We start from the raw sequence: 23082 nt of genomic DNA, 5'->3' as shown, positions 1-23082 counted from the left end.
GTTGCATTAGAGAGTTTTAGTAATACGTATAGGGGCAAACGCAGACCCCTTACGTTAGCGTTAACGTTGCGTCGACGGAACGTTACGGAGCGCGTCGAATACGCACTTTTAGTACAGCGGAAGAAGAACGCATACGTAAAGACTTGTAGCGCCATCTAGATGTGCTCCTGTAAACTGCTTCAAACAATCCAAGGCGGGTATTCGGTCAAGCCAAACCAAAGCCCCGATTCTCTTCGCTTTGTTAAAGGGAAGTGCGTGTTTCTGTCTGCCTGTTGTGTACGTGTTTTGTCTTTGTTTTTTTTTTGTTTTTTTTTCTTTTTTTGTACCGACCGCACGGTAAACATTTTTTTGGGTTCGACGGCGTCGCCAACGTTCTTGGCTATCGACACCCATCTTTATGGGTGCCCGAAAGGGTTCGTCGCGTTGACTTCTTTGAGGAGGTTGATGTCATCTTCAATGGTAAAGCGAACCCTTAGAATGCGCGTAGCACTTCCGCTGGTTTGCCTCACCGCCGCCATTTTTCAAACTGGACTAGTCTCGCGCTTTCCCGTGCGCGACGAGAGCAACGAGATGGCACGTAGGGGACCGCTACGTACGTTCGCAAAAATCGATAGCGAGCGTACGTACGCAAGGCTCGCCGCAGTACGTACGTATGGCGCATGCGCAGTGTGGAGGACGCAACGTTAACGTTAACGTATGGGGTCTGCGTTTGCTCCTATACGTATTACTAAAACTCTCTATTAACTTCCTCCTCGCGCGCGCGCACGCGCACGTGTGAGAGAGAGAGAGTGATAGACTTAAAGAAAGAAAGATAAACTGAAAGAAAGAGAAAGAGAAAGGGGGCGAGTCTAACCACACTAAAGGTCGCGTTATCAAGGTCACGTGATGGCCGTGGCTTTAGTGAAGCGTAAAGTACCATTAGGTAAGCTCGGAAGTGCCGCTCAATTAAGCGCCGGTTGCGTAAGCTCCGTTCGTGTAAGCGTCGGTCGCGTAAGCTCGCAAGCGCCTGTAGCTGAAGCTGACGTGGCCTGACGTCAAGCTCGACATCGTGTCAGAGTTCGTCCTTGGGACTGTCCTAAACATCATCCTAGACGTCGTCTTTGACGTCGTCCTCCAGGACATCGTCCTTGACGTCGTCTTTGAGGTCTTTCTAGAGGTCGTCCGAGTCCTCGCTCTTGACGTCGTCCTCTAGGACGTCGTCATAGACGCTGTCCTTGATGTCCTCCTCTATGTGCGAACGCGATATTACAACCATTTCATCTCCGTACTATCTCCTTTCCTATTAATTTTCATTAACCATGTTTCTGTAAAGCTACTGCTTTTGATCGTGTTTGGTCGAATGAACAAAGTTGAATAAATTTTTTTTCTCGGTTTCGTAGCAGTAGACGTAGGGCGTTTTCTAGTTTATTTTTTGTCCGCGAACGACACTTTGTTGGTACAAACCGCCTTCTCGGCAGGCGTTGACAAACGAACCCTCTGCGAGAGATATCTTAGTTCGCTCCCCAAGAGAAACATGAGATCGCGTTCCTGCTCTCGCGGTGACCAAAATCGGACCCCTGGAAGGAAGAGCTAATGGACGACGGGGATTCTTTGTAAACAGTGTCTATGGATCCTTGCAAATCTGCATGCTGCCATCTTTGTCTGCTGAGCTGTGGCAGGCCCCCCAGGCATGCGCTGTACCTGTGTTATGCGGTATATTACACGTTGCGCATGCGTCGACAGCTCAGTGACTTTCTTCACCGGATGATAAGTAAGGCTAGGGGATCGAACAATTAACCTATCGATTAGTCTATTAATGCTTCGATCGGGATCAATTTATTTAACCGGTTAATCAGTAACATTTTGACGAACCAGAAGGAAGTAAAATTTAAACGCTTTTGCCCCGCGGACGTGGACGACAAAATCTGTATGAAAGACAAACTTTAGGTGAAGATTTAGCTTAAAGTAAACTGTAGGGGCAAGATTTGTAACTCCAGACATGTTGCAGGAGGTTACACGATTCCCGGCCACTTCGAGTGTCCGTTTAGCGCAACTTAGCTATTGTAAAGTATTAAAGGAGGTCAATCTTGCCCAGAAAATACCGAGGAACCTCTCTGTCTCGTGCAACTGAAGTGCGGGTGTCTGCAGCATGCGTGATTGTGTTTTTTAACTGTTCTAAACTAGACGTCGACGATGATTTACAATCAAATTTGTATCCGCCGTTTATCACATGCAAAAAAAGATATAATTTTAATTTTTTTACATATTATGAATGAAGACAAACGAGACTGATTAAACAATTACTTAAACGATTAAAGCACGGTAATTAATCAAGGGTAAATTTTTAATCGACGCCCAGACCTAGTCACAAACGCTGTAGCAAGCGTGATAAGCGTGATAAGTTTCTGTTTAAGTACGACCAGAGCCCAGGCCACGATCCGATGAGGTCAATGAAACAGCGCCAAAAGTGCATCGTCACGGTGCTCGTCGTCTTTGTGCGTTTGGTATTACTATTGTGCCTTGAACGCGTCTCCGACTGGTGTGCTTAACGCGTCCAAAAAAGTGGTCCCTCGATTTCCGCCGGATGACGTCAGAGAAGTGTGCTGTCGCCAGTCGCAATCCTGGCGGCGTTCCAGCAGCAGTGGTGGATGTACCGGACGCCTGTTCTGCTACAGGTCGCTCTCTTGTGTGTCCAAGCAAGATTCAGTCGGGACGCCACGTTTGGACGCCGCGACGACAGCGACACTCGCGCTCGCTCGTGCTTTCCGCCAACACTTCCACAACCAACCGCCAGGACTGCGACATCCGACAGCGTGACACTCCGGTTTGAGTAACATCATTTGTTGCCACTTCGGGACCATGCACTTATGAAGTATGGGCGGGATGGGACGCTAAACACACTAGTCGGAGACGCAGTCCCCCCCCAAGCACCATGCCATTACCAACTAAACCAATCACGCACAGTAAAGGCGCCATAATCCTGAGTTTTTTTTCTTTTGTGCGTGATAGCAAATCAGCAAAGAATACGAACGCCATGATGATGCACTTTTGGCGCTGCTCAACTGGCTCCATCGAATGGTATCCTAGGCTACGTTAGGCCTTAGTGTCGAATGGAGTGTGGAGGAAGTGAGATACTGTTTACAGGGAATCTTTGCTGTGTGGAGAGCAATTTCGTCTGCTTCTTTTACAGGGGTTGTGGTGACGTCAGAGCGCTGAGCTCCAATTGAAGGATAGTGGGTAGACCTCAAAGCAAGCTGCCTTGAGGTTTACCCATTATCCTTCAATAACAGCCAATCGGAGTTCGGCGTTTCTCTGACGTCAGCACAGTACCTGCAAAAGAACCAGACGAACTTGCCCTCCTCATAGACAATTCCAGCGGATCGAAACTCGTCAAATACAACGATATATCACGACGATGATTTCGCGCTTTTGTCGCTGGCATCTAATCGGCGCGCCCTGTGAACTTTCGGCTCCAACTTTTTCTTTGACGGGTTTAGGGTCCCAGCACTCATCCCTCGAGCGAAAAATGCTGAGTCACTGAGCTGTGGACGCAGGAGTAGCATCTGATATTCAGCGCAACGAAGGTAAAGCAGAAAAAAGATGGCAGCGCACAGTAGGCGACTTTTGGAAAGGTCTATATCTCGTTTCACCTTGACTCCAGGCGCAGTTGATGCTACGAGCTGATGGTATTGATCAGACATCGTCAAAAGCGCGCTATCATGATTCGTCGTGCTTTGTGTACGTAGGTATGCTGTCATGGCTGAACTGATCATAAATACAAAAGAGCTCAACGATTAGCGCTTATGACACTGCTTGCTTGGTGCCCATTAGCTCTTAGCATCGGCCGCGTCTGGACTTAGGTTGGAACGAAGTATAGTAACTTAGTAACTTTCTATGCGGTCCAGACAAAGAAGAGCCCGTGATTCTGTGCCCTGACAACATGACCGTGTCCGTTGGCGCTGGGCGGAGCCATGCCACTGTCGCGTGGAGTCAGCCAGAGGCAAGAGACAACAGCGGAGTGCTACCCGAAATCCAGCAGGACCCCGAGAACATCGTGTCCCCATGGAGGTTCCCGATCGGCCAGACGATGATTCGCTTCAGGGCTACCGACGCTGCTCGGTTGTGGAGCGAGTGCACGTTCACCGTGACTGTAGTGCGGCAGTAGAGAGTTTTAGGGAACATTCTTTGCACATCCGATACGGTATGACGGGCCTTGCGGTACAAACTGCGCAAGTAGGAGTCTCCTGCGATGGCGCATGCGCCGTGCGTACCGGAGGGCCCACCGTACCTTATCGGCTTTGCAAAAACGGCTCCCTAAAACTCTTTAGTGTGTTGTACAAGGAACGCAGATTACACACTGAAAATACGGGGTCTGAAGCGCGTTTTCAACTGGTACCTTCAGCGTTCTATACGCTATTAGTAGCAACAGCGTGTAATAAATAAGGACAAAAGGAGAGGGCACATAGAAATACAAGCACAGACGAATCAACCTGCCCAAGCTTCCATCTTAACAGGTGCAATTCCACCCGCGCATCGGAAGTGGTCACCAAAGAGAAAAAAATGACGCAAACGAATGCCGGATTGTCGTGCTGTGTCGTGCTCGGGGAAAAAAAAAGAGCACGAGGGAATGCGTCTGTTGCCGTCATCACGGCTTCCTAGCTCCTGGCTGCAGAAGGTCCAGTGGTTTGTCAAGCTGGAGAACGATCTGCGATAGAACAGGCGTCTTCCAAATCTCCCATCCTTGCTAGACACCGCTAGGTTACGGCCGGCGAAAGAATGACTCTTCTATGGCGTCATCTGGTGGAACTCGAAGGACTCCTTTTCAGGACGCGCTAAATAACCATGTCGGAGACAAGTTCTGTCCACCGTCATTGAAGTGAACGTCCAAGACTGCCAAAAAAACACACATACACGAAAGGAGCCCAAGAAAACGTTTATTGTTGTGTTTGCTTGCACGCTCCAGAAATATAGGAGAGTTTAGCGTGTGATCCGAGTACCAGTCATGTGCTGACTGACGGCAGCCCTGTACTATGTTTTGTTGGTTCACCGAAATGAACAGGAGATTAAAAAGAAAAAACTATGAGTTCTGCCTTTTCAGTTTCGTTGTCTGATCCAACATATAAAAGGGTCGAGAAATTTAAACTGCGGAATGCGAGATTTTGATAACTTCTTATAAAAACTCATCTACCTATATATATGTTCTCGTGTGGAATGCGGATAAGATGGGTAGGACCGTGGAGGTAGCAATAAAGGAGGGCGACACTCCGGATCAAGCCAGTCGAACGAGAAAATCCCAAGTGAAGCCGGTCGCAATTGGTGGAAACGTCCCCAAGGGTGCACAAGTCCGTCCAATAGCGTCTTATGATTTTTGGTGATCATTGGTGGCTTGTTCCTCTAAACCGGTAGTTCCTCTAAACCGGCTTCACCTCTGGTGGAGTCATGTCGCTTTCAGAAGCTTCCTACCACCATGGGTGAGACAGACAAAACTGGTTTCGGGGGAACTTGTTTGAGTAGAAAAACCTGCATTTTGGATCAATTCAGGTTAAAGAAAACCTGGACTTTGGAGCACTCGGATTACGAGATCAATATTTGAAGCACGTTAGGAAAAATTGTGACATAATGTTAAGAAAGCGTCTCAGCCAGTTTTACCATGAGCTGTTGGAAAGTGTTGTGAAATGTTTAAATTTTCATCCACAAAGATGTTTTAATTTAAGAATAAATTATGTATAAAAGTGAAGGGGACGTCTCAGGAACATTAATGATTTGGGTTCTTGTAGATGTGCTTGTTCAGTTTCTCAAGCCTTCTAAGCGCATGCCCAAGGATACAGTTACCTTTGGCAAGGGGTACATCTCGACTTTGTAAATTGTCCATGTCCGCTTTCTTCACACCGGATCTTATCAGTTATACGCTAGCAAGTAACGCCCTACTTGTTGCTATCTGTTCTTCCAAAGCCTACTTCTCTATTGCCTGCATTGCTTCCGACAACCGCCAGCTTCTGCTGGCTTACGCTTGCTGCTACGTCATTCAACCCTCGTCCTCTGTACATACATTGCCCGATATTGCCTGACGCTTCTACTCAGGTCACGACAACAAGACTGGGAGGTACCTTAGGGACATCCCTTTCATAGCGTGGAAGATAAGTCTCTACTGGGTGCAGTCTAATAATGCTTGCATGGCTCAAGCAACTATACATCCATCGATGAGGTGATTATTCTCGCTAAATCCCCGTTCACAGTCCGCATTGTCGTGGGGCAAAGAAATTATTGTTTTTCCAAGCCTAGTCAGCAGGAGGTACTTTTGTTCTCTTATTGGTCACTTCAGGAAAACAGGTCTTTGCCCAGTAACCATAAAGTTTTTTCTTCCAAATACGGATTGCTCTTTTCATCACCGCGTTTCAAATTGTGTTATTGTAAATGATGAAACCTGATCACTGCTCAAGAACTCAGGCAGCTGTGCAGCAAGAGAGCGCAAAGACCGCACTTCCATTTCAGCGTTGTAACACTCCACAATCCAGGATGACTTTGTTGACCAAGGGGAGCTTGTGCAGAAGTACTTTCAAGCAGATAAGGTAGAATTTTCTGCTAAATCTAGCGCCATACCAAACTTTGACGCAGCATGGCGTAATTTGGTGGACTTCTCGTTTTTGAAGCAGCGAGGCGCAGAAAATAGTGCGGGTACCGAAATGGCGTAATTTGCGCCACTGTCCCACCCCTGAGATAAAAGCAAAAGGAAAGCCTAACGCTGGGATGCGTTTCCTGCCGAAAACATTGACCGCCCTGTTTTTGCGGTGATAACCGGTATTGGCGAAGTATTCCAGCGGATGCCGTGTGTGTTTCGTCTAGGGCCGAGACGCTACAAGGTTACCTGGTGTGACAGAGTTGCGTGACGTCATGTTGTCGCGTGACACCACAGTAAAATACATTCCACGGGCTGGCTCTCTGCGGGCCGGTTCGTGCCGGGTACCACACATTGTCCTCGAGCCCGTGCTGGGCCGGTGCCTGGCACTCAGACTTACACCTGCATCGATATTAGCAGACAAAGGCAGAAAATCAACTACTCTCTTTTTTTTGGCCTTAATAGCCTCGATGTTTACCCCCCCCCCCCCCCCCCCCACCAGACTGGAACAACAGCCAGGTGCCTAAGCTCGGCCTAATATTGTCACAATGACAAGTGATGAGGCGGTGAATAACTGAGCAAAGTAAACGTTTAATGGGGCTAACTCTTTTGCCCCAAAATAAAAAGAAAACAGAAGATAATAACAGAGCGTCGCGGGGGTCGATAGCAGCGTAACAGCAGGATTGAGCACTTTGGCGAGACTGACTCCGGTTCGCCACGCGGAGCCCCTTATGTACTATCGGGGAAAAATGAAATGCGAACAGAGGAGCGCGTGGCTCGCGGTACAGGCTGCGCCATCTGGAAGTGAGCCTAGGGGCGAGGGTGCGTGGCCTACTCCGATGTGTTCACGCCCCTCGCTCAGCGCTCCCCAAGCTTCGGCAGCGCGCCTCTTAGTACGCTGAGAGCTATCACCGCTATCTTTGCTGGCTCAGCGCGTGCGGTGCGAAGAAGCTCGCCGCACGCGCCGAGCGAGCAAAGATAGCGGTAAAAGCTTTCAGCGCACTGAGAGGCGCACTGCCGAAGCTTGGGAAGCACAGAGCGAAGGGCGTGAACACATCGGAGTACGCACCCTCGCCCCTAGGCTCACTTCCAGGCGGCGCAGCCTGTACCGCGAGCCACGCGCTCCTCTGTTCGGATTTCATTTTTCACCGATAGTACATGCATAAGCTTCTGGAATAATCAGCGTAGAATGTTCGACGCGTAGAACATTCGGACCTCGACAAGCCCAACAGGATTCTTGAATTTACCAGAAAACTAAATTGCAGGAATAACAAAAGATGCGTCGCTCCCAGGGATCGAACCTTGGCTTTTCGCGTGGGAGGCAGGCACGATAACCGTTAGGCCACGCGCGCGCTGCCTTCTTGGCCAGCTGCGCGCGCGGTATTACTCCTCCCTTTTAAAAAGTGCGTCGCCCTCCCCCCCATACAAAACAAAACAAAACAAAACAAAACAAAACAAAACAAAACAAAACAAAACAAAACAAAACAAAACAAAACAAAACAAATAAAAAAACGGTAAACTAAAGAGTCATTTAGAACACATAAGGTCCACAGTCCTATCGAGCGTAGTACGGTTTCAGACGCACGACGTGGACGACTTCAGGTCGTGGTTTGCGGCGTGATAATGTTCTTGTTCCGTCGGGCATGACCTCGTAGTTCAGATCTCCAAGTCGAGGAAGTACCTTCTGGGGTTCGAAATACCGTTTCAGGAGTGTCTCGCTGAGACCACGGCGGCGAATCGGTGTCCAGGCCCATACCCGGTCTCCGGGCTGGAAGTGGACGTCCCGACGACGAAGGTCTTACCGGGTAGCGTCGACACCTTGTTGATCTTCAATTCGGAGTCGGGCGAGCTGGCGAACGTCTTTGGCTCGTTGAGCAACCACTTGGGCGTCGGGGCCTCCATCGTCAGCTGGTTCGTGGGGTAGCATCGCGTCGAGCATGGTCGTTACTTTCCTGCCATGCACCAGCTGAAAGGATGTCACCCCGGTGGTTTCTTACACGACCGTGTTGTAGGCAAACGTACGGCAACTCCTCGTCCCATGTCTTGTGCTCCACGTCGACGTACATATCATGTCGGCTATGGTTTTGTTGGGTGTCTCTGTCAGCCCGTTGCTCTGCGGGTGGTACGCTGTGGTGCGCCGGTGGCTGGTGTGGCTGAGACGAAGGATTTCTTGCGTCAGCTGGGCCATGAACGATGATCCACGGTCCGAGATCAGAACTTCGGGAGCGCCGTGCCGGAGGACGATGGATTCGATGAAAAACTTGGCGACTTCCACAGCAGTCCCTGAAGGAAGGGATTTCGTTTCGGCGTACCGCGTGAGATAATCTGTGGTGACAATAATCCATCTGTTTCCTTGCGTCGATGGTGGGAAAGGACCAAGTAGATCCATTCCGAACTACTGGAACGGCGCGGTTAGGGGAGCAGTCGGCTGCAGGAGACCTGCCGGCTTCGTCGGCGGTTTCTTGCGTCGCTGACACTCGTGGCATGATCGAGTGTAGAGGTGAACGGTCTTCGGTAGCCTCGGCCAGTAGTACTTTTCTCGAATCCTGGCGAGCGTCCTGCTGTAGCCAAGGTGTCCAGCCGTTGGGTCGGCATGGCATCCTGGGAAGATTTCTTCTCGAAGGCTCGAAGGAATAACCAGCAGCCACGCTGTGCTGTTTTTGATGAAGTTTTCTTTGTACAGCACCCCTTGCCGTGTGGAGAAGGTAGGCAGGATTCGTAAGAAAGGACGGAGAGCCGTACTCGCTTGTCCCTTTACGTGCTCAATGAGCGCTCGTAATTCAGGGTCGTCTCGTTGGAGTGCTGCCATGTGGCTGACATCCAGAGCGCCGAGGAAGCACTCATCGTCGTCGTCTTCGATGCAGGCAAAACCGGCCTCGACTGGGGCCCTTGACAGGCAGTCGGCGTCATTGTGCTTCCGGCCGGACTTGTACACCACGGTCATGTCGAACTCCTGCAGTCGTAGGCTTTACCGAGCAGAGCGAGTGGTGGTCCGTGACCACGTGAAAAGGACTTCCATAGAAATATGGGCGGAACTTTGTTATTGCCCAGACGACAGCCAGGCACTCTTTTTCAGTCGTTGAATAGTTCTTCTCCACCTTAGACAGCGTCTGACTCGCGGATGGAGGGACTCGCGGATGGAGTGGAGTGATTTGGACAAGTACCGCGCCAAGTCCGGTGTTACTGGCGTCCGTGTGGATCTCTGTTTCAGCGAATTGGTCGAAATGGCCAAGGATCGGGGACGTCTGGAGTCTTCATTTGAGCTCACCGAACGACCGCTGGTGTTCTTCTGTCCATTCAAACTTTACGGTGTCCTTCGTGAGGTGCGTCAGCGGTGCGGACAGCTTGGCGAAGTCCCGAACAAATCGTCTGTAGTAGGCAAAGAGTCCGAGGAATCTTCTCACGGCCTTTTTGTCAGACGGCGGCGTAAATGCAGCCACGGCACGGGTCTTCTCGGGGTCAGGGAGAACACCTTTGTTGTTCACGACGTGACCAAGGAACCCCGCCATAGGCGAATCGACACCATTGGCGAATCGACACTTTGTTGGCTTGAGTGAAAGGCCGGCGGTCTTGATGGCTTGAAGCACGGCTTGAAGTCGTCGAAATCTCGTGAAAATACCACGACGTCGTCGAGGTAGACGTGGCAGTTCTGCCATTTCAGACCTGCCCGCACGGTGTCCATGACACGCTGGAAAGTGGCTGGCGCTGTACAAAGCCCAAAAGGCATCACTTTGAATTCGTACAGTCCGTCGGGAGTGACGAAGGCAGTTTTCTCCCGGTCGCGTTCGTCGACTTCAATCTGCCAGTAACCACTCTTCAGGACCATCGACAAAAAATATCGGGAGTGGCGCAGTCGGTCTAACGTATCGTCGATGCGAGGGAGCGGATAGACATCCTTCTTCGTCACAGCGTTCAGTCGACGATAGTCCACGCAGAGCCGCAGGGTTCCGTCCTTCTTCTTTACAAGGACCACTGGGGACGCCCATGAACTTCTTGAGGGTTGAATCATGTTGCCACCGAGCATTTCCTGGACTTGATCCTGAATCACATTCCTTTCCTTTAAGGAGACTCGATACGGTGACTGATGGACAAGGGGCGCGTCGACGTCGGTAATGATGCGATGTTTCGCCATTGGTGTTTGGCGAAATTTCGACGACGTGGAAAAACAGTCACTGTATTCAGCGAGGAGGTCAACCGGTTGCCGGCGATTAGGAGCTCGGAGCTCGGGGTCGATGTCGAGCGGCGGCGGCGGCGACGTGCTCTTCTGCTGTGACGACGAAGCTTCCTCGGAGATTGCGGTGACCACGGCCTGCGTCTGAAGCTCCTTGATGTGGTTCACGGTGGTACGCTTCGTTAGATGCTGCGGCTCCTCTCGGAAGTTTGTCACAAGAGCAGTTGTACGTCCTTCTTGGAGATCCCTTACGCCTCGTGCGACGCAAATTCCTTTCTCAAGGAGGAGTTGGACGCCGCCTTCCAGAAGAGCTTAACCTTGCATGGCTGCGTCGGTTATGACGGTGACGAAAACACTCGACCGCGGCGGTAAGTTCACAGGGCCGGCGAAAACTCGGATCGCAGTTGACGTCGTGTTGGTCTCTACCGGCGGTAAAACAGGCTTTCGCAGCGTCAGCTGGTTTGCCCCGAGGTCGATGACGGCGCCATACTCGCAGAGAAAGTCCATTCCGAGGATAACATCCCTCGAACTGTCTTGCAGAACGACGAACTTCACAGGGCACGTTTCACCGTGGATCTCGACGCGAGCAGTGCATCTCCCGACTGGCGTGATGAGATGTCCTCCGGCGGTTCGTATTTGGGGTCCATCCCACGGCGTTATGACTTTTCGAAGGCGGCGGGAGAGCCTCCCACTCAAGACTGAGTAGCCTGCTCCGGTGTCCACGAGTGCCGATGCGTCGAGGCCGTCGGTAACAACTTTTAGGTTGTTGGACACCGATGAAGGAGCGTCGTTGTGATGCGTAGCGTCGGGAGAGCGGGAGCGTTCCGTCGTTCTTGGAGGCTCTTTACGTCGGTCGTCTTTGGAAACTCCACCTCCAGGGGTTGCCGCGCCTAGTATCCCGGCATGGAGCGAGGTGTGACAGGCTTTCACGTCGGGGTCGGTGCATGGGCGAAGCTGGACGTCGTGGCGAAGGCGACCGGAACTCTCGGCGGGACGCAGGCTCGGGCGACTAAAGTCGTCGCAGGTACTCGTCGATCTCCGTGGGGCGTTCACCATAACGGGGGCGTGGGTCGTTCGGGTGGAACCCTCGCAGCCCGAGTCGTCAGTAGGGGCATCGACGATAAAGGTTGTCGAATTCATCGCAGTGACAGCAGGAGGGTCGCCGATCCGCTGTCCTCCACACGTCGGTTTTCCTTGGCGCCGGCTGGTCTCGGTGGTCGTACTGACGTCCCTCGTCGTTGCGTCGGGGGTACGCCTGCGTTGGTCAGTCTCGTCGTGGCGCCGCCCGGTAATGTTGAGCAGCTGGCGGTGGTCGTCGGGCCACTTCGGCGTAGGTCAGCGTCGGTTATCGGCTGCGGCCAAGGTGACAGAGGCAGCCGGAGGGAACGCTCGCTGAACCTCGTCCCGCACAGCCTCGGCAATTGAAATTGAGGCCGGGCGCTCAGCAGTCGGCAGAAGCTTCTTAAGCTCCTCCCGGACGACGTCGCGAATACGCTCTCGAATGCCCGGGATGCCGTGGGCGAGGTCACAAGGGGACTCCGGAACCGCGTTGACGCCGGGTAGCCTCTGGTAGTGGCTGGCTCGGACTTGCACAGCACGCTGGATGTTCGTCGCCTCCGTGACAAATCGTTGAACGGTCGTCGGTGGGTCGCGTACAAGTCCACCAAAGATGTCGTCCTTCACGTCACGCATCAAAATACGCAGCTTCTTTTCCTCGGTGGCCTGAGGGTCGGCGCGGAAGCTAAGACGAAGGACGTCTTCCACAAAGCTCGTGACAATTTCATTGGGGCCCTGGGTCTTCGATTGCAGCAGGACGTCGGCCTTCTCTCTGCGGTGTTGACTGAGAAATGTTACCTTCAGTTGGCTCTTGAAAACATCCCACTATGTCAAAGAAGGCTCGTGATTTTCGTACCAGTACCTGGCAGTCCTTTCGATCGAAAAGTGCGCGTTTTGCAGACGCTGCTCGTCGGTCCAGCCTTTGTGGCGGGCGACACGTTCGTACTGGTTTATTCAATCCTCGACGTCTTCGTAGAGTTCACTGTGGAAGGGGGCAGCCGTCTGCGGTGCGACAGGCAGGTAGATGACGGGAGAAGCGGCGGGGGCTTGCGACCGGTTGGCCATCGTCGTCTTCTTCGGCTTGGGCTTGTCCAGCAGCAAACCGTACTCAGGATCCTCTCCCTTGGTGCGGCGGCTGGTCCGAGTTTCAGGTTCCGCGTTGAGTGGTCTTCTCACCGGGCTTGGAATCGGAATTGCATTGCGGGCTCTTGGAGGGGTACGCTGCACAAACATGCGTCTACCCCGCACCTCCACCAAGATATCACGAATGACAAGTGATGAGGCAGCGAATAACTGAGTAAACTAAACGTTTAATGGGGGAGAACTTGTGCCCAAAAATAAAAAGGAAACAGAAGATAATAACAGAGCGTCGCAGGCGTCGATAGCCGCATAACAGCAGGATCAAGCGCTTTGGCGAGACTGACTCCGGTTCGCCACGCGGAGCCCCTTATGTACATGCGTAAGCTTCTGGAATAATCACCGTAGAATGTTCGACGAGTAGAACATTGGGACCTCGACCACGCCGACAGGATTCTCGAATTTACCAGAAAACTAAATTGCAGGAATAACAAAAGATGCGTCGCCCCCAGTGATTGAACCCTGGCTTTTCGCGTGGGAGGCTGGCACGATAACCGTTAGGCTTTTTTTTTAATGTAAAAGGACGGCTATTTACATGGGTAAAAAAACTGCACAGAACAATTTCAGAGCGTCTCAATAGAAGGGCAACCTAGCACATTTATAACTCCCAACAGCCGAACTCTTTGGCATTTTCGGCCGTGTACGTACATAAGGGAACTTGGATGGCCTCCATGCCTAAGCGTTTTTAGCGCTTTGCAATCGCGACTTCCACACCGCCAGCACTCTAGGTCGGGCTGTAGCGTGGCCTCTATCAGAGAGTCAACATACATGAAGCCGTCAATGAATTGGCGCCATGCCGGCTTGCCCCCCTCCACCACATCCAAATGATCGGTCCTCGACCTCCATAGTGCTTGCAGCACAAGCAGGGCAAGGACTTCCTAGTCTCTGCTGTTCGGACCTGACCCGAACTTTAAGAATTTAACTTTTTTCTAGGTCATATACATCTCTATCCGCAGCACAGCTCTAAGTTCGGCCCAAAACAACTCTGCATTTGTACAGTACAGAAAAACGTGTTCAAGGGTTTCTGGCAGCGGGCAGAGCGCGCAGTTCTGAGACCAAGGTACAAAAAAACCCTTCTTCGCCGACCAAGTCTTCACGGGTAACACCTCCCAATGAAGACGTACAAATAAATTCTTTGTCCCTACTCTCACTGGATACCGCCGAAGACTCTGGAAGACATCGGATTTAATGGCACCTCCGGCACTCATACGGTACAAAGGAGGAGGCGTCAGGGAATCGAGCGTATCCCAGTACACTTTTTTCTTTTTCACCTTTTGAAGATACTCCCTTGAATACCTTGTTTCGAGGAACTCTATTCCGGCCGCTATTTCTTCGTAAACCTTTAGCACCGGGGCCGGGCAGATACTGATACATCCTCTATCCAAGATCTCAAGAAGGAGCCTCCAAGATCTCTGAAGGATGACAAAATAAGGCAATTCTTCTGATCCCTTAAAGAACAGGAAACGCTGAACCAAACGTTTCAGTTCAACATTCACCAAACCAATCCCGCCCTTCTTTTGGCTTAAAAAAATGTTGTTGTGTCGCATGCGTTCAAAGTTAGACTCCCAGACAAAGGTCGCAAAAAGGCGTTGAACTTTAGCAATGTCAAGGGACACACACGGCACTACGTGCGCTGTGTACCACGCGGTCGGAAAAAGAACAGAGTTGCAGACGTAGGCCCGATGCATCAACGAGGTGTGCCTACCATAACAGTCTACCGTTTTAGACCGCAACCGGAGTCAGTCCATACCGCCACGGCCCGTGCTTAGCTGCAAAACATCTCAGCATACACCCAGATATTTTCATACACTCGATGTACATGGAATGTCAAGAAAGCACTTGGGCTTGGAGTCCCAGTGGCCCAGCCAGGCACCCGCAGATTTATCCGGGCTCATTTCTGCGCCCGAGGCTGCGCAGAAATCACTTCCTGCACCTGAGTTGCCGACGAACACACCACCGCCACATCGTCTGCATACGCCAGGACTTTAACCGATCCCTTGATGTTCGCATCACTAATAATGGTCGTGCAGAGTGGCTCAAGGTAGAGCGCGAACAAGATCGACGACAGCGGGCAGCCTTGTCTCACCGATCTTCTCACAGCAATGGGAGCTGTCTTGTTCTCGTTTACGAGCAGGCGGGTTGAGATGTCACTGTAGCATAGCTTCACGTACTGCAGTAAACGCGCGCCAATCCCGCAGGCCTCCAAGAGCAAGAAGAGAAACGATTTTCTTTGCAGCAATCGTTCTCTGATAGTCCGGCTACAGCGTGTAGGAAGGGACTTAGATTAGAGGGTAGGCGCAAAGGCAGCTGCTTGGCGAACGCCGAACGCCAGCGTTTAAAGAGGAGGGTGGCTCCTCTCCAGCGATCGTTGTGCTAAAGTTGAGAGAGGGGGAGGGGCGGAGGTTCCATTGAACCTGCCACCCACTACAATTTCCGATTTGTAAGGTATCTGAAGAAACTGCGCGTTTTCTAATCAGCCATGATATTCAAAACCCGCTATTTAGTCCAGTGACAAATCTGCAAATGTAAGTAACGAAGTCATAGTAGGGATTTTTCGCGGGGATAAAATAGCTCCGACATTTTCAGACAATTTTTGTAAAGTCTCATAAAATTTTTACCTCTACGAACAAGGCGGGCTGGTGTTGGACCTGTTGGTGATGCATAAGTTGAGTGTTTTTTTGTTTTTTTTACACGAGGTATTTACCGCTACAATTTTGTGAATATTACATAAGTATAGTACAACTATTAATGTATTGTTATTTATGCGCTCTGCTGAGCCTATTTATAGAAATAAACTCTTGAATAAAGTAATATATGTCTTCTTAAACTCGTGCCGACAGAGTTAGAATGTCTTCATATCAAATACGACTAAAATCTTACCATTCAAAATGACGTCGTGCTCCCCCTCTCAGTTTCCATACCCGCCTAGCTCTCGAACCAAGACTGCTTTAGGTAAGACATAAGTTGCCTAAACTTTGTATGAGAATAAAAAGAGAAGCTGCCGCTACAAGCGCGGGCACGCTGACTTCAGCAGCGCTCGCCATGAGACCGTTCTTGTGGAGAGTAGTAATGCTGAAGGTGTCAATTTGATTTCACTTGCGCTTACGGGGAAATGGACCTTGTTGACTAGCCGCCATAACTGAGGGTGTTGCAGTCGAGTGTACACTAACAAGAGGTCGCCATGTTTATATCTGTTCAAACCACAGACGCCTGCGATCCCGGCTGTTAACAATTCATCCGACAGGCAGCGGGAGGATGGGCTGTTCATCGAACCGGAGGCCTGCACCAGGGTTGCAGATCACCTTCGGGCACCTCCCAGTAGGGGACTTTGTTCCGCAATGTAACCGAATCATCGACTGCTCAGAATGGTGGCACAGTATCGCTTTAAGAACCACAAATATAGTGGCATTGTGGGTTCCAATTCTTTGTCTCAAATCACGTGATTAGTCTTTTTTTGAGAGGCTAGAGTGCTATCAAACTATGCTGTGTTGTTTTTATAGACCTGCTTTCTACATCGCGTATAAAATAAAAATGTAATGTGATTTAATTCTTATACTTCTTTGTTCAAAATGCACTAAATAAGGTTAGTTTTTAAAGACTTGAGTAAGCAGTTGGGCGAAATGTTTTTGTTTTGTTTTTTATTGCTGCGTTATTTTAATTTTTGTGAGGAAGTATTCCGGCCTTGCCGGAGAACTGAAGATTAATACTTTTTTACCCGAAATTTTATGATAATATGAATTGCAGCATGGAGACGCTTGATTATAGTCGAGGTTCTATCAGTGCTATGCGTTACTAGGTCAGCCCGTCCAGATCAATATTTGATATATTCCATCATGACTCGCTAATTGATGCGATTAATTCGGGATTGCATAGCGCCATGAAAACAAAAACAAAAAAGATCGCACAATGGCTGACCACGCAAATTCTGCTCTGCAATGGCACTCTACAAAATCAACGCAACGTTGAGGCTCCAGTTCGTCCTATATTGTCAAAATCTCTCTAAAGTGCCAAGAACACTGGGAGTGGTATCCTGTTCCCGGAATTGTACGCGGTTGCGACGTCTCTCCAAAAGGACTTCTTTTTCATATAATCTAAAGGAGTCAAAATCTAACACGTCTAGCAATAAAGGCTGCCATTGCCTTTCGCGGTGAGCCTATACCAGAACTCCGACGACGTTCCAAGATGTGGTCGGCACGTCTCGTTGCCGTACTGCTTCTGTCTTTGCCGTTGAGTCCGACAACCTGCCGTGAGTTTGATCCCGAATTGCGAGCCTTTGTGAGCACGCTAAAGCGCTACTCCACAACGAAGTACATAATTTTTCTTCTTGAGTCTGGAAACATAGAGGTTGACTTTTTAGAGCGCAGCTCTTAGGTGCCCGTTTGCGGCTTGAGCGGCGTCGCCGCCGGCGTAACCGCGCGGTGCATTATGGGACGCGTGACGTCACTGATGAGGTCATCCGCATCGTCATCGTCACTGGTGACGTCACGAGTGATGATGACGTCATCAGTGACGTCACTGATGACGTCATCGTCATCGTCACGTGACTTCATAGGGGTCACGTGACCCCCGTGAGGTCACGTGACCCTCGTGAGGCGACGGCGACGCCGCTCGGAGGGAGGAGTAGCAGACCGGATGAGGAGGTGAGGAGGAGAGAGGAAGGATATACCCTCTCCTTGGTACCCTTCCCCTCCTCCTCCCCAAGAGCTGCGCTCTCATTCGGCGTTACAGGGAGTTGTAAACGGCTTTCATTTTTCCTGGCGCATTCGCCTTCACCGAGATGGTAGCTCGGCTCTTCATCGTGTCTCCGGAGTACTCCAAGCTAGCCGCCATGACATCCTCCGACGAAAACTTGGTTCACATCGACCAAGTGAGAAACAGTGACGGGGCTAACATGTGCAACTTCGTACATGATGTAAGCCGGATACTGCGTCACTCGGGCAACACCAAGACCCGGGGAGCGTTGGAACATGCGAAGGCTATATTCTGAGAAACACTAGACATGAGGTCAACACGTGAATCTAAAGCTGTGGTATCCACGGTAGTTGTCCTGATTGTTTAAGGGCTTGTTTTAACTAAAAAGAAATCACGTTATTAATAAGAAAAGACAGTAACTATTTCTTATCAAATAACGACTGATATATCCCTCGGCTGTTGATGGGATCGCAATCCATGGTCCTTCGGGACTGTTTCAGGTTATGACGAGACTACTGAGAAGTGAAAAGAAAATTAAAACAAAACGGGAGCAAAATATGAGTTTTCTAGTATTCACAGTACAATGTCAACATGTTTTTAACATTAAAACAAATCAAAGTTCTCCAATGTATTCTTTTTCTCGTTTCAATTTTGGGTATCTTAAAATAAAACAATTTTGTGAATGAACTTTGGTAAGAAGCACTTCAACATACGAAGCTCCGAAGGCGACTCACGTCAGTGTGTACCGTTATGTAAGGTGTACGATTGAAAAAAATATATATATTTACATTGCTTGGGAAAATACTTTTTAATGACATGAAATAGCTCAGATTATTGGGCAAGAGGTTTTGTAAAAAAGAGCTGACAGTTTCAAAATACTTCTTATTCACTAGTTATACGGGCATAATTAACTACACCCACGCCTAAGCGCATTTACGACGCTACACTCCTACAACTTTCCCTGGCTATGCAGTCAAAACTAAGGGCGGCCAGTGTACAACCGCATTTTGAGCACCAAACAGAGCTAAACGCGCGCGCTCTTCTTCTAAAATAGCTGTTGGTGAGTATAATTAGGCAAAACCGCAATTACGGGTGGCTTAAACGTGGTTAAGGGTGCCCAAGTAATTAGGGTATTATGGTGTTTACTTTTGATTCGGTGGTTATGAAGTTAGTCCAAAGATTCCGAGAAGTATTGTCTATTAGTTACAATTAATAATATTTCAGACGATGTTTAGATGCAGTATAAAAATAAAACATGAAAGCACATATCGATATGACCATCCTTGAATGGCTCGAAGTCCTAAGGACACGTGTTCATTTAAATCACATGCTGAGAAGTGCTCGTCTTTTTTTTTTTCGTTCCGCCTGATCTATATGAGATGCACTCAGTTGACCTGTATGGTATGTTAAATGAGGAAGGAAACACTTGCCACATTACTGAGCGTAATTTTTAGAAACTGTCGTTGCACATCAAAGCCCAGTAGTAATCGAAAGTGTCACACAAATTATGGACGTTCACGCCTCTCTGTAATGCGAAAGTCGAGCGCAGCTCTTGAGGTATTTTCATTTTGCGATATACCGTGGTAGAGAGTTTGAGATATATATACAGGGTGTTTAAAAAAAAAAAACGCAAGCCAGATCGCTCCTGCGAAGACTAAGCATCGCACAGAAAAAAAAGCTTGTTGCCGTTTTGGTGTCTGCCCAAGAGCCCATTTAGAAAAAATGATAACGTTTAGAAAAAACACGGTTTTTTTACGTTTTTAGAAAGTAACCTTTTATTGATTCATTTGAAGGCCATAGTTTCAATTAGAAACTTACTGGGCATCATTAATAACCCATATATCAACCCTTTTAAGACAAGTATGAAGCATTCTGAGCATTTTACCATGTTTACAAATACCCTTGAATTTTGAGGCGTACTCTGGTTTCGGATTCTTATCCAAGCGCATCTTGGCGTAAGCTGTCCTGCGCTCCAACGGCTGAAGCGCGGAACCAAGGCCAGCCCAAAAGTCAAAGCTCAATATTGAAATGTCATGCGCTTCCCAACAGCGAAGCGTTCCTTATCGCCTTTTAAGGGTTAACGGAGTATAGGCAACCTGCAAGGCTGTTTGGTTTGGCGCCATCTAGCGACTGAAGCAAGAAATATTGGGTACCCCTGGGAGTGGCGGCTGCATTGTTCAAACGTGAGCTTTTACTCTGGTGGCGCCGCTGAGCCTAGTGTCCGAAGCAACAAATACTGGGTATCCCAGGAAGCCGTGATCGCGTAACGTGCCAGTAGAGCGGAAGCTACGGCCGACCTAGTGCTTTTGGATGCGGACAATGTGGACCGATTTGTCGTAATGAACAGGGACAAATTCGAAGAGAAAGTAGATCAGGCAGTAAAAAAGAACTTTGTCCCCCTAAAGAAGCGCCCATCGGGTGCTCTCCGGTCCGAAGTCAAATCTGTTTGTGATTCTGTCAGCCTCTCTTCCTTAAAAACGCAGGTTTCTGCACCGTCAAAACAGTACCTTTCCATCTTTTTCACGGCAAAAACGCACAAGCCAGACATTTCCCTTCGAAGCATAATCTCCGAGGGGGGATGCTTGCAGAAACCTCTCGCCCTCTTCCTACAAAGTCACCTTTCCTCCATTGATCTTCCCCACCCCTTCCGCGTTAAGGGCTCCTTTGAGGTGATTGATTTTATCGGACCTTTGCACTCCAATCAGGACCACATGTTCTTCGCTGGATGTCGAGGACATGTATTACAATGTCGACCTCAAAATTCTTCTGAGCTCTGTGTCCGAGGCAATCGACCTGCATAGAATGACGAGGTTCCAAAACGCGTCTGGAATCCCGGTCGGAGGCTTCCTCGATCTCCTCCGGCTCTACCTAAGCTCCACTCTGGTTGAGCACGAGGGAAGGGTCTTCATTCAGAGGTCGGGCGTGTGTATCGGTTCCTGCCTCGCGCCGATCCTCAGCGAGATTTCTCTTTTTTGTGGATCGCGCGGTGCAGGAGCAGCTTGCTCGCTCGGGTAATGAATGTAAGATCTTCCGGTACGTGGACGACTACCTCGTTCTTCATCCCGTCTCCAACTCAGATGCTCCCATCCTTCAGGCTTTCCAAACTAACGCCAACGGCCTCACCTTCAAAAGGGAAGACCCTACTCAGGAGAGCCTCCAATTTCTCGATCTTCGACTAACCCACTCGTCTCACGGTCTATGCTGGTCTTTTCAACAGCGCTCCCAGAAACCTGTCCTCCCCTTCTCTAGCCATCATTCAAAAACCGTTAAGTCCGGAATTGTTCAGTCTCTCCTTTCCTCCTCTTGCAAAACGTCATGCGATCACAAGAAAAGAGAGAGCCTGTCGCTGCAGGCAACCAGGCTCCGGAAGGCGGGTTACCCGGTAGACCTCCTAGATAACATCAGCAACAAGCTCATCCTGCATTCTCGGAGCCGCCCAAAAGGGGCCCCCTCCGGGACCCGGTCTGCCCGCCCTGTGTGCATTCCTTACTCCCACAACAGGGCACACCGACTGCGCGCACTTGCACATCGATTCGGTACCAGGGTCATTTTCACATGCAAATTTAAATCGGGAAGCATGTGCAGGCAAGTCACCAACCCAGAACCCCCACCCACATGCACAAAAAGACACGCGCAGTGCTTCCGGCCATGCACAAAGGAGAAGGTGTATAGTATCCCTCTTGTGTGCGAGCCGAGTACATCGGTCAGACGGGGCGCTGCGTGAATGACCGTCTCCGGGAGCACGCCAAGGAGATCTCGTCTCCTTCTCCCGACTCCTTTCATCCAGTCGTGGCTCATGCCAAAAACTGTCCCTCGTGCACCCCCGAGTTCTCGAAAACCAAAATTCTCGGTGGGCACAAATCTCGATTCGGCAGTGAAATCCTTGAGTCTCTACATATCAAATCCTCTGTCTCAAACCTGTTCACCCCATCCCTTTCTTTTTCCGATCGAGAGATTCGCTTCCTGCGGGGCGAGAGGGTTCTTCCAAAGACATAAAAAAAAGTCAGAATTCCCGTATTCTCCGTTCCTTTTCTTCTCCGTGCATCCCCTCCTTCCCTTCCTTCCCCAAGAGAGCACGCCGGTGCGTCTTCTCCTCCTCCTCTTGTTTGCGCCCTTCCCCCCCTCCTCCCTCCTTTCCCCAAGAGGGCACCGTCGACACCCTGGCCTGCGCGCAACGGCGACGTGTCGACTGACACACAGCAGACCCCATTTTACGCCGTGTACGCGTAGCTGGGAGCAGGGCCACATGGCCACGCTTCCCTCACCCACCACCCTCTCTCTCAACCTCCCGGACGCCCCCGTCGAGCTTCAGGAGGCGAAGTCTGTAGTTGCAAGTCGAAAGCTGTGTCGTCTGTTTCGTCCTCTTGTGTGTTTCTTTCGTTTTAATTCAACCGAGCCAGTAAACGTTTTGTTGAAAGTGGAAAGCCTGTCTTGTCTGTTTGTCTTTAATGCCCCTCTTTCCCTATCGTAGGGTATAACCGTACGCTCTTACCCTGCTGGCGCCGCCTGGCCATTGCCGGCTGGCCATAGGAGGTGCGCTTCTGAACATTCACCGGAGCATCAGGGTCAGCCCTGAGAGGATTTTCTCGCTTCTTTCTATCGACCGACGGCGGCTCTCACAAAATGATAGAAACTGGTGCATTTCTCTGCCACTTTCTTGTAAAACGACAACCAAGAACGGAAAGAACCGAAACCATGACATATCACGATCATTCCTGAAAAATGCAATCAGCGCAGTGCAATGAGCTTGCCTTGGTTATTGCCCCAGTGCACATTGCAGTTTTTAACGTTAATCGTATTCTAAATTTTCCTATTCTTTAGCACTCTTTCGAAGTTTTCAGTCACTGGATAGCTAGGACTGGCACAGTGTATTGCTGTCCTTGAGTTGCAGCGCACTAGTCATTGCCAGTCATGTCTTTGTTTGTATTGCTTTTTGTAATATGTGTGATACTGAATCTAGTTATATCACAGTGCGTTTATTTCGATTCTGGTTTGTACAGGACTCAGTCATTTGAGTTCACCCCGATGAAGCTTCGCTATTAAAAGCAGTGTTCCAAACATTCACTGTTATTTGCCGCGTAGACACTGATTGTTTTTGCACTTTTTCGTGATAATTTTATTGGCTGTCGCGAACTAGACCCCCCAAAGTGTTCTAAGTGCCTTTATTGCGCCCTTAGTGGTTTCATCTTAAAACTTCTATAAGATGTCTAGTCACGCCATTGATCTCATGCCATTCTGAGACGGCATACGTGAGTTTGCTGGGCCACGCTATTGAGCCAGCTGAGTACAGCTGGCAGCGGCGGGATCAAGGCCACGATGGGAACGTGATGGTGCTCGAGCCATCCCACCGTGAACCAATATTTCGGCCACCCCACGGGTGCGTGCTTGGTCAAGATGGCTGCCGTGGGACCGCAGACCGCACTTCGAGGAA

This window comes from Ixodes scapularis, unplaced genomic scaffold (genome assembly GCF_016920785.2).
Source record: "Ixodes scapularis isolate PalLabHiFi unplaced genomic scaffold, ASM1692078v2 PGA_scaffold13__105_contigs__length_92229423, whole genome shotgun sequence".
Lineage (NCBI taxonomy): Eukaryota > Metazoa > Arthropoda > Arachnida > Ixodida > Ixodidae > Ixodes > Ixodes scapularis.
This window is presented reverse-complemented; position numbering follows the sequence as displayed.